We start from the raw sequence: 17999 nt of genomic DNA on the forward strand, positions 1-17999 counted from the left end.
AATACAATGACATATTTCATCCTTAAAAATGCAAAATAATTCCTATATCTACTTGGAGGTTTATTCTCACTTCTATTCAAACCAGGTTTATAAAATACTAGAGGCCCGGTGCATGAATTCGTGCACCAATGAAGTCCCTCGAACCTGGCCTGTGGGATCAGGCCAAAACTGGCTCTCTGACATCCCCCAAGGGGTCCTGGATTGTGAGAGGGCGCAGGCCAGTCCAAGGGACCCCACCGGTGCACAATCAGGGCTGGGGAGGGACGTGGGAGCTTGGCCAGCTGGGGAGGGACTGCGGGAGGGCTCCAGGGCATATCCGGCCTGTCTTACTCAGTCCCAATCAGCCAGACCTCAGCAGCAAGATAATCTACTGGTCGGAGCATCTGCCCTCCTGGTGGTCAGTGCATGTCATAGCGACTGGTCGACTGTCTGCCCCCTGGTGGTCACTGCACGTCATAGAGAGCAGTTGAGCGGCCTTAGCATATATTTAGCATATTACGCTTTGATTGGTTGAACAAACGATCAGACACTTAGCATATCAGGCTTTTATTATATAGAGTATGTTGTAATTTAAATTAACAGAATAAAGACAATTTGTGACATTAGGCCTATAGTTGGAGTCTAGGCCTCCTCTTTAAAATACCTGGACTGAAGAAAAAAGAGGTTTTAAGCTAGGTATTATTTAGAGCAGCAATCGCCAACCTTTCGGACCACCGGTTGATGACTGCTGATTTAAAGGACCTCATGTAGACCTTATTCAAAGGTCTGCAGAAAACATTCATTAATGGGAAGCAGAATGAGTAGGCAAATAGCTCTATTCAAACTGCTAAATTGGCCATGTATAAAGTGACACATCATGGCATACTGTGACAGGTTGCTCTCACCAACACAAACTATATCATGACCTCCAAATTACTATTTTTTCACACAGCACCTGCTTTTTATTGTTTCTGACTCTTCACCACCTGTCACTTCTTACTACTCTATCCATATCTCACACTAGATACAAAAACTAAATCAAAATGAATCAGACTTATACATAAGATCTAAAACTATAACACTACTAGAAGAAAATACAGGAGAAAATCTTTGTGACTTTGGGTTAGGCTAAGGTTTCTTAGATACAACACCAAAAGCATTATCCATTAAAATTTTTTACAAATTTAAAGATTTCATCAAATTTAAAAATTTCTGTTCTTACAGCATGAATGGACCTGGAGAGTATTATGCTAAATGAAATAAGCCAGTCAGAGAAAGATAAGTATCACATGATCTCACTCATATGTGAAAGCTAATGAATCAAATAAACTGATGAACAAAAATAGACCCAAAGGCATAGAAGCACAGACTGTTGAACCTCAGAGAGAAGACAGGGGAAGGTGGGTGGCAAGAGATTAACCAATGAACTTGTATGCTTATATGCATATATGCATAACCTGTGGACACAGACAATGGAGTCATGAGGGTCTTGGGGTGAGGGGAGGGACGGAGTGGGCTGGAAGAGGTTAATAGGGGAAAAAGGAAGACCTATGTAATATTTTCAACAATAAAGGTTTAAAAAAAAAAAATCTGCTCTTCAAGACACTGTTAAGAGAATAAAAAGACAAACCTCAAATGGGAGAAAATATCTGCAAATCACATAACTGATAAGACTTTTATCCAGAATATATAATAAAACTCTCAAAACTTGATATCCAAAACAAACAACAATTTGAACAATACTTCATCAAAGAAGTTATAAAGACGGCACCAAAAACTGCTAACATAATTTATCACTAGAGAAATACAAATCCATTTACATAAAACTGTGGAAAAGGCAAAACTTTAAGGACAAGAAATATATCAATAATTGCCAAAAGCTTAGGTTTAGGTAAGGCATTGATAATAAAGGGGCACAGATGAATTTTTGGATTGATGGAACTGTACTGTATTTTAATTATACGGGTAACATGACTATATGCTTCTGTTAACATTCACAGAATATATATCCTTAAAAAGGTTAATCTTACTGTATGTAAATTATATCTACAGTCTTTAAATGAAAAAAAAAATCCACATTCCCTAGAAATTCCTACCAAAATACAACTGACAGCACTGATTCTTTAATTTCTGATTACTGGCTTTAAAATATACCTATCCAAAACCAGTGAGTAATTAGTGCAGCTTTAATGAAGTTACATTAGTAAGATTAAAGATCTATTTCTTTCTTAAAATTAGGGCTATAGTCTTGCCTAATTTAATTCTGTAGTCATTACCTAAAACTTCCATGACTTATTCAACTTTGCATGAGTAATGACTGTAAAACTCAGTCTCCTTTTACTATCAACTCTATTCCTACTCCCTATATAAACAAACCACACAATTTTTGCAATGCACTCAGAGATATATATAAAACTGTATTTCTCATCTGGATAATTTTTGTTAGCTTTGCTCAAATAATTGCATCATACCCCTCCCCGAGGAACTGACCTCCGGGTTGCTTCACAATGGACATTCCCTTTCGCTGAGATCACATTCCACTTGCGAAGACCACTATCTCTCCCCAGACATGCAAAGAGAATTCTCCGCCCAGAAAAAGCCCGCCAAAAGTGCTTTAAAAATCTGACTCCTGCCGAAACCGGTTTGGCTCAGTGGATAGAGCATCGGCCTGCGGACTGAGGGGTCCCAGGTTCGATTCCGGTCAAGGGCATGTACCTGGGTTGCGGGCACATCCCCAGTGGGAGATGTGCAGGAGGCGGCTGATCGATGTTTCTCTCCCATCGATGTTTCTAACTCTCTGTTTCTCTCCCTTCCTCTCTGTAAAAAATCAATAAAATATATTTAAAAAAAAAAAAATCTGACTCCTGTCCCCGGGTGCTGGCGCCATTTGGTGGCTCAGCCCATCTGGTTTGCAGATGATGGAATAAATTTGTAATCCCTCACCATTTTGGCCTCGTGTGTTCCTCCTTCGGCGACCCTCACAATTTTTCATTCTGAATAGTCTAAAATACTCTGGCAAGTCCAAATGATATTAAATATGTCCAGATATAATAATTTTTTCTAAAACACACCTTTTTTTTCCTAATTCCTTGCTCATAAAACTTAGTGACTTACCAGGGCCTACAAGATATAAACTAAGCTTTCTGGCATTCAAGGTTCTCCACAATTTGTTGTCAATCTACTGTTTCAGTCATATTTCTAACACTCTCAGATACAAATCCTCCATTCTGCACCGGATGGCCTCTCAATCTAGTCTGTTCATGCCAACTTCTGAAATGCCCTCTTTGAATTACCTGGTTATACAATCCTAGTCACTACAAAAGGCTTATCTCAAATCCAGCTTTTTCCTTTAACTATTTGAAGACACTGATTTCACCCTTCTGTGATTTCTTTTGCATTAATTATCTTTGGTATTCATTTGTCATTATATACTATTTTATATTCCTATTTAAGTGTTTCATTTATAAATGTCATCTCATAGTCTATAATATAGTTTCTTAAGAGCAGATACTGTTTCTCAAATGCGTCTTGTATCCCCAGAAACACAACAGGTGCTCAATTCAGAGAAAAAAAATTAATGTGGAATTTTATTTAAAGTTCATTTTAAACCACTTTAAATTTTAAATTAATTTTAAATTCATTTAAGGTACTTAACTTCTTGGAAAAGCTTATTTTATAGCTTGAGAAAAAAATCCAGGAGCACTACACTTTTACTCCCTGAGATCTACCACTGAATCACATTCATCTTCATATTTCCAGAGTTGAATACAGTGTCTGATACACGCAAAACACTCAAATATTTAAATTTCATTTTCTAAGGTCTCAATGTAAGACATAGAACCCCGGAGTTCTATCCCAATCCTCCCATGATTATATTAGTGCCTTGAAATGTTTTTTCATGTCTCCTATTTGTTCACAGATTCTCCCAAAAAAGACTACAAATATCACAAAGACGAAAACTGTGCTTTCTCCTCTCTTTCAAGCTTGCAGAGCAACTATCACAGTGCTGAGTTTATGCATAGAGGTAAGCAATATTTCTATCAGATTTCTTTAAAGTAACATAAAGGCAGCTTATATATACTTCTCTGCCCCATGTAAAAGCAAATTAGTTACTCTTCCTACTGGGAAGATTTATTTTTCATCATCTTTGGCACAAATTCTAGAATGCTATCTGCCAGGTCCCATGCCCCGATGAATATGCATCCACAAACAATTATGAAGATAGATAGCTTTGGGGAGGGGGCACTCTTTCATCAGGTCCCATTGCTGGCCTGTGGTTAGGGTGAAGGGTAAGTGGGGGAGGGGTGTGGCCCTATGATTAATCACTGCCCACTCTGCTTAGGGGTATTTATCACAGCCCACTGTCAGGTAAATCACTGGAAAAACACCTCTTCAGTAATTAATGTGAAGTGACGGATGGACAGCCCCTGGACCCATTAATCAGGAACATCAGCAGCCTACTGAGATTATGAATGTCAGGATGCATAAACTGCCGGTGGATTAATAGGCCCAGGAATTCATCCAAGGCACTAATTTCCGAGGCATCTCCAGTACATTAGGCTCCCTGGACCCCTCCCCCAATCTGAAATGAAAAGCAAGACTTCAGAAAAAAGAGCAGGAGTTGAGTGAGGTCTGAAGTGGCCACTGCAAAAAACAAAACAAAAACAAAAAAACAACAAGGATGCTGCCCCATGATTAGGGAAAGTACCAGGATAGCAACATAAGCACAGTACTATACTGACCAGGAGGCTCTCAGAAGGCTCAGTACCCTGGAAAAGCAGGAAAACCAGGAAGACAACAGTTAACATCAGTGCTTAGAGCCTGATTATCCATTTTAGGGGTAATCCAGCTTCTTGCTTCTAATCTATTACTAATTTTCCTGTCCACATTTTCTTTCCTTTCATATTGGCACCACTAATATAGAGAGAAGAGAAAGAAAATCCAATTTCTGCTACCTAACAACCTAGGTAAAAATTTCTACTTAAGAAGAAAATAGAATTTTGAATTATCCTTGAATTTAATTTAGTCTCATTACCATGACAAACTGGGAATTGCCAGCAGAAGTACCCACAGTGTCTTCAATTAAGAAAAAGGTGGTCTTCCTGAAACATTTACAAAGCATTCTGCCAATATACTATACAGGTTAAAGGTTAAACTGTGTGGTGGGATTCCAGCAAAATGAAATCACATCTTAATTCTATTTCTTCTCCAAGTCAAACAAAAAAATTCTCCATCAAAAGGGTCTGTTCAACTTGTAAAACAGTATGGAGCAGAAGAATTACTGTTTGGTTGTCACCCCAAGTTTAGTCAATTTTGTATGGGAAATAAGGCTGTGCTTTGGCCTCATATTGAACACTCTCTAGGCTGCAGTGACGGGAATGAGACTGCACTTGCTGCCACATCCCGCCAAACCCCAGTGCTGTGCTTTGTGGTCACACTCAGGCCAGGACTGCAATCCTTGGTTAGAAAGTGTCTCAGAGTTACAGCTGCCTGTTCCGCTAAATCTCATTTCATCCTACTGATGGATAGATGGACAGATGGCTGCTTGGTGAAAGCAGCATTATCAGATGGAGCCTCTGAATGATGGATAGCCCTCTTTCTACTTTCTCCAAACCACCATCGATCCAAGCCATATTTCAGTGGTCAGAAGCCCAGTAATATTAAGACACACAATCAGGTTAAGTTACTTGCAGTGTAAACCTCTAAAACAGAAATTCTAACACCTCTGCTTTGCTGTCAAGAACTAGACTGAAAATGTTAGTTCCATTCTTTCTAGTTGCTAACCCAATGAATCCCAACAGCTCAAAGTCCAAAGGGAACAGCTGGGCTCCATTCCTAGGAGCACTTGAAAAGCTAGTTTGCCTGCCAATTTTTTACTGGCCAGTTCTGTGAAATGAACTCTGCAGTAGTAGTGAGTGGACCTGTGAATATGTGTATCCAGTGAAGTTATTAGAACCATATAAACCACAAAGAGTTTGTCAGTGATATAATCACTAACCTCAAACATGTATAGCCTTGGATATACCAAGTGGACCTACCAACATCAAAGAGGGCAATTAAAACCAGAACAGATTAAAATTTTGTCTTTTGCACATAATCCTAAAATGCTATTTCTATCTAGTCTGCTGGCTGGCTTCTATTCTCTTGTGTACATATTAAATCCTAAGTACTAATCCTTCCCTGTTTTCACAAGCACACTTCTGCATCCATTTGCTCTCAGATACTCATTGCAGCTTGTCTATTTGGACCGCATGCCCTCTTTGTTCCTCCCACATTAGCCTGTACTCTCAGCAATTCAGAATTGTATAACTGGACTCTGTATCTAAGTTACTTCCACTCATGTGGTTAGAAGAAATGGACTCTGACTCCAGCTTTGTGATACAAGTTCCAGAACCCACATGCCCTATTTTTCTAAGCTCACGTATCCCCAAATGACTTCTCCTCTAAATGCTTCACAGTCAGCTAAAACCCAAATCAGCTTGGCTTGGCTCCTAATCCTCCTCCTCTTGACTGACTTGCTGTCACCCTGAGCCTAATACTCACAAAGAATTTGTTTGTACTTGTTTGTGGGGCCAGAAAAATGTCTCAGTGAGTGGCAACAGTCAAGTGGAGTGGCCACTGTCATTCTTCTTGCTGTAATGGTAGTGTACTTTAATACTTTAATATTTATGTCTTAACAACACCTACAGCCCTGTTACTAGCAAAAAAAAAAAAAAGAGAAAAGAAATCATGTGCTATTTATACAATATACTACTTAATTATATATAGTAAATCAAGAACAGTACTGCCCTTCATATAAACATTAGAGAATTTTTACAGACTCTTAGAATTACATTACTGAAGTCAGAACTCAAAGTCCTCAATTTTTTAATAAGAAAACTGAGGCTCTGAGGTTGTAGCATCCATGGTTAGATGGATATTAAGTAGCAAAGCAAGACTGGAACCTAGATTTCAATTACAAATGCTGTGCTCATTCTATTATATTTCTCACACATGTCATTTTCATCCATGGGATTTCTGAGGGAATGGGGAGGGTAATGACAGATGAGTGCCATTTGTGTGTGTGCCTGTGTGTTTTGGGGGAGGAAGGTGGACACAAATAATTAAATTTGGTCATCCATACTATTGTGCTTGCCATCAAAGTTGCCCATGGGATCACTTGAGAGCCAATCACCATCTTAGAGAACAAAATTAGAGGAAACCCTGACAACTAGAAACGTCTACTCTTCTTCTGTCTTTATGTATTTGTCTCAGTTCTATCTAGACGGCCGTAAAGAAAAAGAGCAGAAAAAAATCTGATACACGTAGAATCAGAAAGCAAGATTTTCCACACCTTAAACTAAATGGAGAGAAGAGCAATGTGTCCTCTTTATTTCCAAGGATGCCACATTCTGGTCAAATGCAGAGCACAAGTTGACTGATTGGACTTCACCCTCTGGTGGCCAAAATGTGTCACTGCTCCATTTCCTGATTGCCAATTACCTCCATACTAATCTTTAAGCTTATAACTGAAAAAGACCTTTGAAAATTATGTTGTGCCCTAGCTGATGTGGCTCAGTTGGTTGGGCATCATCCTGTGCACTGAAGGGTTGCCAGTTCGATTCCGGGTCAGGGCACATGTCCAGATTGTATGCTCAATCCTCAGCAGGGGAAGAGGGGTTCGGGAGGCAGCTGATCAATGTTCTGCACTCACATCGATGTTTCTCTCTCTCTCTCTCTCCATTCCTCTCTCTCTAAAAATCAATTTAAAAAAAAAAAAAAGAAAAAGAAAATCATGTTATATAACCTCATTTTGGTTGAGAAATTTAAGACAGCTATTTAGTGGTAACTTAGTAGTTTTATGACCATCATAGCTGGTTAACCAGTTTTCCAACCACTATGTGCTCAGGATATATTAGCTGAGCAAAGTTAATCAGGAAGTTAATCATGCTGCAAAAATCATCCCATAATACACATCAAAAACAAATGTGTTATCCACCCCAATGCTCATCGTCATTAGTATAAATGATCAGGATGACTTTTCTATCCCATTCCTACAGCAATGTATCTCATACACTGGACAAGAACTCTACTATGACTATTCTTAGCACCAGATAAAACATTTCTCCTAAGAATTAAAAACACAACAACCCAGCACTTACCCACAACAAAATAACTCTAGTTAGGTGAATAATAAGGATTGACAATTCTTTAAACTCTTATTTTATTTCTATATACTCCTTAAATTCATAGAAACGTTGTTTATTTGCATTAGCCAAATACGTTTTAGAATAATCAATTTTTTATACTCATTTGCAAGGCCAGCTAAAGTCAACACAAAGATCCTTTCATTAAAAATGGTCTTCTTATAGAGTTTCTATTTGGTTAAGAAAAATCTATTAAGGAATGCCTAAGAGAACAATGACATATTTTTCCAAATCTACTGCTATGAACCATGTCTAATTATGTTTTCTGTTTCATTATGATTTAGGCCCTATAAACAAAAGTGAATTAGTGGTAGAGTAGTAGTAGTATTAGTACAGAGGAAGAGAAAGAGGAAAAAAATAACCAGCTACCATTTAATGAGTACTTATGATGTGACAGGCACTGTGCTAAATGTTTTACATATATTATCTCATTTGATTACATTATAAGACTATGAGGTAGCTATTATCCCAATTTTACAGACGAGAAATCTGAACCTTAAATAACTCAAGATCACACAGCTTCTAAGTGTTGGTTAAGATTTCAAAGACCCTGCATTTAACTACTAGACTGCCTGATAGCAGAATGATCTCTCACAATAATATATTAATTTCATAAGTATTCACACTTTGCTTGCAATCTGTATAAATGTAAAGCAACTAAAGAGAATTCAAAGACTGCTGCAGTAAAACAAGAAAACTAACAAGAATGAAAGAACTTTCATGCTTTCACAGCATGCCTAATGCCAATAACCTTCCAGACTTAAAAGTGCTGACAATAATAATTCACTATTGTCTCTGAAACTTCCTCATTCACCTTGCCTCACCCTCAAAGCCATATGGCAAAGAACTTCACCAGGTGTCAGGAGAGGACTCCATGTCTTCTATTCCCCATAAGAATAATCTCTATACTTCTTAGTAGAATTCGCCCAACCATTTCAAAAAATTATCCTTTTCTATGTCTTCCCTTTCTCCAGAGGCACATGTGAACATGGCAACAATGACCAGTGAAATGCACAACTGAGTTCTTAGACTGGAATAAGTTTCAAATCAGAATACAGAGTATACTTTCAAATCTGAATGTAAAAAAACAAGAAACTTGTACATCAAATATATACTGCAGATGTTTTTTTCAAATATAATCCTGAGCAAAATAATCGTTATAGTATCTTATTATTAGTCTGCTTTAGACATTACAGCCTTTGTCTCTCTTCATGCAGCTGAACAAAGAATACACCTTACATAACTGGAAAGAAACATTTCATGAAAAAAACGGATTACTAAAACAATGAAAGATACAGGATACATGATTCCAGTAGGATCTTAGGGGCACCAAAGTAGATAAACAAACTATAGCATGAAAAGGTTTTTCTAAAACACAGTTCAAGCCCCCAACTTATTTTACACTCCACTGGCTATAGTTGTCATGCATCAGCACCAACTGATTTCATGCTTTACAGGTTGGGAAACAGTTTGCAGCTTAGTCTCTTTCACACTCCATTGATAAGGTAACCCCATGGTTCACCAAGTTTAATGTTAGCACCTATTACCATGAGCCACCTCAAAAGGCAGTCAGATCAAAGCTTTAATATAACTGAACAATAGCAATATAATATGCAATAGAAAGATAGAAAAGTCTGCTTCCTACTGTTTATCTACCTTGGGCAGGTGTTGGGGAATAGAGGGCTGGAGAGAGAAGAAAAATAATTCCCTCCTAAAACTTCTTCCTCACATTACACACCTAAAGGTTGGTCTGTGTTTCTAGATTTGCTTGAAATTAGTTCCTCTCCCAGATATATCCTTGGGTTACATTCATATTCTCTAGTAACAATGAAAGAGTTGAAATGGATAAGGCTTTGGGAGTTGTGCCTCAAACTTGACACGCATTAAACTTGATATTTTCCCCCTTTTGAATGTACAAAGTACAGCTAATAAATAACTGAGTAAATTTTGAAAACACAGGCTTAATCTGTGCTAAGTAATGTGTGTGTGTGTATGTATATACATATGTATGTATGATATATATATATAATAACTCATTTGATCCCAACTACATACTAAGAGGTAGCCATTATTATCTCAATTTTACAGATGAGATATCTGAAACTTAAGTTACAGTTTAAGTGTTGGTTAGGATTTCATAGTCCCTGCACTTAACTACTACAAATTACAATACATGCCTTCTAAAAAATGGGTTAAAGCAAAGCATAGGGTAGTTAAAAACAAAAACATCAAAGTACAATAGCAACAAAAGAGAATAACTGTAAAGGAGGTGGAGTCCCTGTTAGAAATATAGTTACAACTTGCTATCTATCTCCTCCCTCCCTGCAGCTATGCTAACAAGTGTAAAAGCCAAATGTGGCTGTTAAGAACCTAAGGAACCAAAAGACTTTAAAGCAAATTTCACTTGAAAGCAGGCAAAGAAAATATTAAATAAATAATAGATAAGATACTAATTAGAGCTTCAAGAACAAATAATTACCTGAGAACATAGTATCTTCAGAACAATGCTCCTTTTAGGATCAGGAAGCCCGTACAGAGTGCTACAGGCAGCTTTCAAAGCAGAATAATCTATTGAACAAACATGGCTGAAGTACTTAAACTGCATTCTAATCTATCTATTATTCTTATGACATAAAAAGAAAGATAAATGTTAAAGGCTGGCAAAAGCTAACAATAGGTAACTGCATTTTCTCACAAACAAATATCAAGTGCACATACTGTACTAAGTTCTTGTTAGGGGTAGTAGAGATGTCAAGTAGGACTAGAAGTAATAACATGGTTTGAACCACATGAGTAATGTAGCCCCCGCTCCATCCTTTAAGTTGTCTCTACCTAACTGGGAGGGTAAGAACATTCTTGTAAGTTGTTTTAAGGTAATATGTAATTGCCAAATAAAGAGAAAAGCAGTAAATGATAAAAACCCAGAGGAGAGAGATCACTAAGGGACTAAAATGGTTGAAGATGTCATTGAGTAGGTGGAATTGGAACCAGACCTTCATTTTTTAATTTTTTAAAAGTATAGTTGGCATACAATATTATATTAGTTGAAGGTACATAACACAGTGATTCAACATTTACACTTACAATCACATCATTAGGAACTAGGCCTTTAGAAGACAGAGACTTGAAAGGAAGCATTCCAAGTAGAAGGAATAGCCTAACAATATGCAGAGGCAGTAAGTCAGAAAGTGTTGCTTTGGAGACAGTTATAGAAACGAGTCTACATAGAGTCAAAGATTCAGTATTGGGAAGTAGTGGAAGATTCTACTAGAAAGATGGTTTCCAGCCTGGAGAGCCTTCAACACTAGGTTTAGGCATTCAATCTCCTAGGAAATGGAGAATCGAGTCTAGATCCTACAGACAATTCCTAAGAAATGATACTAAAGTACAGTGTCTCTAGATTTCCTCCATACCATCCCTTACTCCATTTGCCCCTTTATTTACCCAGGCATCTTTTTTAACATGGATAACATTGGTGTAAAGATGATAAGATAGCACATAATCTTCACACTGACATCTCTCTTATGCTTACTTAATACAATGGTATCAATGGCCAAGCAGTAACATATTTAACTCAAAAACAGAAACAGATCAACAGGAGAGATGTTCCCTGACAGGTTTCCCTTCATCTCCATGAACTGCCTGACTTCATCCCGCAGTTCATAAAACCTCATGAGCATGTTCCTGTGGCTCAGCCACCACACTTCACAGTTATAAACAAGATCACCGTACTCAGAGTGAAGATCATTCAGTAACTCCACAATGTGCTCCAAAACAATGCGATCCAAGTCTAATCCTATATTCAGAATTAGACACGATACCAAGGGGAACCATCAAACACATTTACTTTGTATAACCATTCTAATAATCAGAGAAAAAACTGAACCAAAACCTGCCCCACATTAAATTCTACTCTGCAATACAAATAATATCCAGAAACTCTTGCCTTGATGTCTGATGAAGACAGCTATAGTTGGTTAACTGTCTCTGAAACAATAAGTTGATGGTGTGTGTGTGTGTGTGTGTGTGTGTGTGTGTACATATATGTTAAATAAATAAATAAATAAATAAATAAATAAATAACAGGATATACATTTGTCTGGGATAAAGGCCCAGTCATTTTAGCTCTAGATATGGTAATTGGCCTGACTACCATTGCAATAATGCCTTGAAAAGATAAGCCCTACCCCTAGTACTCTGATTGTTATAGTCTCATTTCCTGGCATGAAGTGATATTTCTAGTGTCTTCAAAATTTTTAAACTTATCCAATCTATACGCTCATCAAAAGAACACCTAATCTTAAAGTTTGATGACAGAATTAAACAAATAACACCTTGAAAGGAAAAGTGAAACACACTATTTCTACCCTACCAAAACCCCCACACACACTCTAGCTGTTGAATTCATCCTATTACCAGAGCTAACAAGAATAGGTTCCATTCAAATTGTCCACAGAACCTGAGCTGCTCAGCTCTTCTCTCATTTCTTCCCCTCTCCATCTCCTCTGTAACTTACACACAACCACCTCACTCTGCTGTCTATCTTCCCCCAACTGCTACCCTACAATTCACAGGCTATCACAGATTGTCAGCACTGCGTTTGGAGACTTGAGAAGTACTCTTGTGGGACAGTGCAGTGCGTTAGTACATCATTTCCCTGAACACAATGTCACTCTTTATAGCCAGTTGCAAATTAGTTTCCTCTTTAAAAAAAATAAAGCTCCTAATAAGACAGGTACAAGGAGATTTTAAATAACCAAGATTAAAATTCACTTTGGTTTACTCTCAAGATCTGGGACATTTCAGAGTCATGCACAATGAAGTCCCATGCCTCTACTCATATGAGCCATACAAACCATCTAAGAATATCTGAAGTGAGCTTTCTGATACTAACAAAAGCAGAGACTACCAAAACCCTATCAAAGGAGAATTTTCTTTCCCTTTATCTATACCTATGGCTCCTCATTCTTAGATTCTATCTGAGAAGACTTTAAGGTCAGCTCTCAGCATCAACATTTACTTCTCAATTGCTGTGCAAAACCTTATTTAAAATTCTGCAAATCACCAATATCATTTCATTATAGTTTCCATCCTTTTTTTTTTTTTTTTTGCCACCTGCTTCAGCAGCACACAAGACAATTATCTTCTGACAGATGCTGTGACTGACCCTCTTGTTACCACTAAAGCCTTCACCCTACACATCAGCTTCCCAGTTGCTACTGTCTACATGTGAGAGTCAGAAGCTGAAATAGACTGAAAAGATCATCAGAGGATGTAGGTTAGAAAAACATCTCACAAAATAACAGGTCCTACCAATTTACTAAATTTTCTTTAAAATATTTTTAACTGAAAATAACACCTACAGAGTAATATTCAAAAACTGAAATCACTTTCACTAGATATCTATTTTTCATTTCCAAGTTCTTAGAGAGATTCATTCTGTTTTTTTGTTTTTTGTTGTTTTTTTTTTAATTTTTATTTATTGATTTTTGGGGAGGAGGAGGGAGAAAGAGAAACATCGATTTGTAGTTCCACCCATCCATGCATCCATCAGTTGATTCCTGCACGCACCACAACCAGAAATCAAACTTCCAACCCCAGCACACTGGGATAACACTACAATCAACTGAGCTACCTGGCCAGGGCTTCATTACACTTTACTGAAAACTTAATTGATTATCTATTCTTTAACCCAGGGGTGGGGAATGTCTACTGTATAAGGCCTGTGAAATCATTTTATCTGGCCCTGCCAAGGCATTAGAGATGAGTTAATTAAATGTTTGACCAAATACAGCAGGCTAATTTTTAAGTTGATAATTTTGTATGGCCCGAGAATGATGTTATAAATATCCAAAGGCCCTTGGCAGAAAACAGGTTCCCCACCCCTGCTTTAACCCTTACAATAACATTGCATCTTTGCTGATCCCTATATGAACTATAGGAAAGCTAGAGCCTAAAAGAATGGATATTAATTTTCTGTTTTTCCAGTGGAGAGAGACTGAAAAAAGCAAGGCTAGTAATCCCACTTTGAGAACTAATTCCATTATTTAACCAATCCCTGTTCTCTTTACAACAAACACCAAAATTAAGAAAGACCTAGAGAATAGAAGAAAATCTTCCAAAGAGCCTGTCTTTTAGGAAATTGCCACTTTCAAACTTGTTTTACATGCGTTACAACATAAAATGACGGAGAAGAAACAAAATATAAGCAAACAAATATTTAGAGTAAATGAACAGTCTTTCTATAAAATATGCATAAGCCCTGGCTGGTGAAGCTCAGTTGGTTGGGCATCGTCCTGAGCAATGAAAGGTTGCTGGTTCAATTCCTGGTCATTGCAGGCTTGATCCCTGGTAGGGGGCATGCAGGAGGCAGCTGGTCTATGTTTCAATCTCACATTGATGTTTCTCTCTCTCTCTTCCCCTCTCTCTAAAAATCAATAATTTTTTCTAAAAATACATGCATAAGTATGCTTAATTGACTTACCAAATAAGTGACATTTATTTTTTGAGCAATAAAACTCTATAACAGGGGTGGGGAACCTTCTTTCTGCCAAGGGCCATTTAGATATTTGTAACACCATTGGTGGCCATACACAATTATCAACCTAAAAATTAGCCTGCTATATTTGGTCAAACATTTCATTAACTCACCCCTAATGTGACGGCTGAAACTGCTTCTCTTGGGTGAGGCGTGTGATGTTAGCTGGTATTGATGAAGTTGCTACTCGCAACTGCTTTTCCAGGTTTGTGTAGATCAGTCTGGAGCGCAGTCGACTCTTTGTTATGGTAAGTTTTGAAAAGAACTGCTCGCAGCAGTAAGTGGTTCCAAACACAGATGCATATTTCAATGCATGTCTCCTCAAAGTGGGAAATTCATCGCTACTTAGGTAACATTTATAGAACTCAAGCAGTGGGACATTGTTGTACCTAGCTTTCAGCTCATCATTGCTTTGCAGCTGAATGATTTCGTGTTGTAGGTTATCAGGCACATCAGCTGGTTCTACACTGAATGGTGTAGCAAAGATGTTCAATTCCATTTGTTTACTTTTCACGTCCTTGAATCTTTCATTAAATGCCTCAATTAGTTTTTCACATTCACTAGCATATTCAAGTGTTGTAGAAGGCTTCTGTCCTTCCAGAGTGGGGAAATGCATTGTGTTATTCCTTTCCAGTTGCACTTTCCACAGCCTTAATTTAGCTTCAAATGATATCACCTCTGAAATCAGGGTGCTGAGAAGCTGGTTGGGGCCCTGTAACTTGACATTCAACTCTGAGAGGTACTTGGTAATATCCACCATGAATGCTAGATCACACAGCCACTTGCTGTCAATGAGTTCCCTGACAGGTTTTCCCTTCATCTCCATGAACTGCCTGACTTCATCCCGCAGTTCATAAAACCTCATGAGCATGTTCCTGTGGCTCAGCCACCGCACTTCACAGTTATAAACAAGATCACCGTACTCAGAGTGAAGATCATTCAGTAACTCCTTAAACTGGAGGCTGTTAAACCCTCTGCTTTTGACAAAATTTATGCATGACACTACTGTTGACATTACACTGTTAAGCCGCAATGACTGTGCACAGAGACTTTCTTGGTGTATGATGCAGTGGCATATAATTAAGTTACTTGGATCAAGACTAAAACGACTCAGTTCTTTCTTGACCAATGAAATTAACCCTTTTTGCGAGTCAACCATGGCTGGAGCTCCATCTGTAATAAGGCCACTTAACTTTTCAAAAGTTAGCTCAAATTTTTTCATTGATAAAACAAGTCTATCAAACAAATCCTCACCTCTTGTAGTGCCATGCATGGCTTCCAGTGACAGCAGTTCCTCACGCGTGTCAAACTCTGCAGTTATCCCACGAACGAAAACAGCCAGTTGGGCAGTATTTGTTATGTCCGTTGTCTCGTCACAAGCCAGAGAGAAAAACTGGAAATCTCCTGCAGAATTCTTCAATGTCTTTTCAATATCTTGTGCTAAATCAGTGATCCGATCTGAGACGGTTCTCCGAGACAAACTAACACTTTGAAACAATTTTACTTTGTCTGGTGCTAACAACTCTGCAGCAGCCACCATGCACTCTTTCACAAACTCTCCCTCTACATGAGGCCTCAGCTTCTTTGCTATTAGCTCACTCACTACATAACTTGTCTGAATAACGTTGTCTCTGTCACAACGAGGCTTAGTGAAAGCAGCTTGTTGTAATTCCAAACTCCGCTGAAGAGCATTGATTTTATCCAGGCGCATTTGGCCTCCCAATTCACTGAGTTTAGCATGTTTTGAGCTGTAATGACGCTCCAGATTGGCTCTTTCCATTACTGCTAACATATCGCCACAAACTAGGCACACAGGTTTGCCTTTGACTTCAACAAAAAAATAATCATTTGTCCATTTCTCTTGGAAAGATGGACGCTCTGCATCAACTTTTCTCTTCTTTGTAGTCGCCATTTGTAGGATGTCACACCACTTAAGTTTTAATAACTATCCTGTCTGTGTGTTGATTATTTTGCTTTAACTGCTGTTCTAATCCTGCATTTTGGATTTGGAACATATGCAATGTTCGTATCATCATGTCATCGACACTTGAGGTCTTTTCTGTGTGCTGCTGTAATTTCATTAATCTTCATCTGAGACTGTTTGGGGGAGGATTGTTGATGGTAGATGTGTGGATAAAGGTTGGATTGGAGTTATTGTCTGTGTTAACAAAGTCGACAACATCGTCTTCAATCATCAGAGGCAAGATCCTCAACATTGTGAGGAATCATCTCATAGCATCTCATCTCATGACTGATCGCCATAGTTCTGTGTTAACACTGTCCCAACATGTACACTCCCAGCCTGCCTGTCACTGACTGTCCTCTGAGTCACCACAATACAGACAGGCAGGCGTAGGTCAGCAGACAAGAAGCTTTCATGTACTCCTCCGTGTCTTGTCTATCTTGTAATGGATGTTCCTTCGTTCCTTGCTTGTCCCTCAAAATTTACATTATTGCCCTGGCCTATTGCTCAGTGGTTAGAGCACTGGCCCACAGGTGAAGGGTCCAGGTTTGATTCCCAGTTAAGGACACTACCTGGGTTGCAGGCCCGATCCTGGCCCAGTTGGGAGTGTACAGGCGGCAACATATCAATGTGTCTCTCTCACAACGTTTCTCTCTCTCTCTATTCCCCTACTTCCACTCTCTCTAACAAAACAACAAAAAAATCAATGGGAAAAAATATATCCTCGGGTAAGGATTAATTAAAAAAATTTTTTCATTATTATGATTCACTTAATATAAACGTATGTTGCTATGAAAAAAGCTCCTACATCTTGAATTTCGAGTCCTGCCTGCGGTTGCCTTGGCAGGGCCAGAACAAATGATTTCAAGGGCCTTATACAGCCCATGGGCTGGATGTTCCCCACCCCTGCTCTACAACAAACAGACTCTGTCTGAAGAAAAATGGTACAAAAATTCCTTTCTGATAGATGCAGCAGCCTCACCTGGAAAATAATAATAATAAAAGTCATTTTTATAAAAATGTGTAATCATTTCTTTGACACTTGCCTGTGCACTTAACTTACATTATCTCATTTCGTGAATACTAAGAGTTTAACCCAGGATTTACCACAGATTTTGCAAGAAAAATAAATACACACACAAAGTACTTTTTAGAAACTCAGCAACAAAACAGAATAAAGAAATGTTATCTTTCATTCTCGGTCTTCTGAGAACTGGTCTGAGGGGGCAGAAACACCAATTAACTGCCATTGAAAAAAAAATAAAAGAGGTGTACAAAACAAAATAATGCAAATGATCAAAAACACAAAAAGACATTCAACTTCCAGGCATTA

The 17999-nt window shown here is 38.2% G+C and overlaps 1 protein-coding gene across 6 annotated transcripts in view; it reads right to left on the reverse strand.

Annotated features, from left to right (window-relative positions):
* Window positions 1–17999, reverse strand: part of R3HCC1L (R3H domain and coiled-coil containing 1 like) — a 72692-nt gene that overhangs the window by 42431 nt on the left and 12262 nt on the right. For 3 of the 6 annotated variants that reach the window (XM_036336400.1, XM_036336399.1, XM_036336405.1), the window contains exon 2: window positions 14817–17648. The exons of 2 other annotated variants lie outside the window; for them this stretch is intronic. The gene's annotated coding sequence lies outside the window, so the exon portion shown is untranslated. The remainder of the gene's footprint in view (window positions 1–14816; window positions 17649–17999) is intronic. One more of the 6 variants, XM_036336402.1, reaches the window with a different exon arrangement.

This window comes from Myotis myotis, unplaced genomic scaffold, assembly GCF_014108235.1.
Source record: "Myotis myotis isolate mMyoMyo1 unplaced genomic scaffold, mMyoMyo1.p scaffold_m19_p_15, whole genome shotgun sequence".
NCBI classification, from domain to species: Eukaryota; Metazoa; Chordata; class Mammalia; order Chiroptera; family Vespertilionidae; genus Myotis; species Myotis myotis.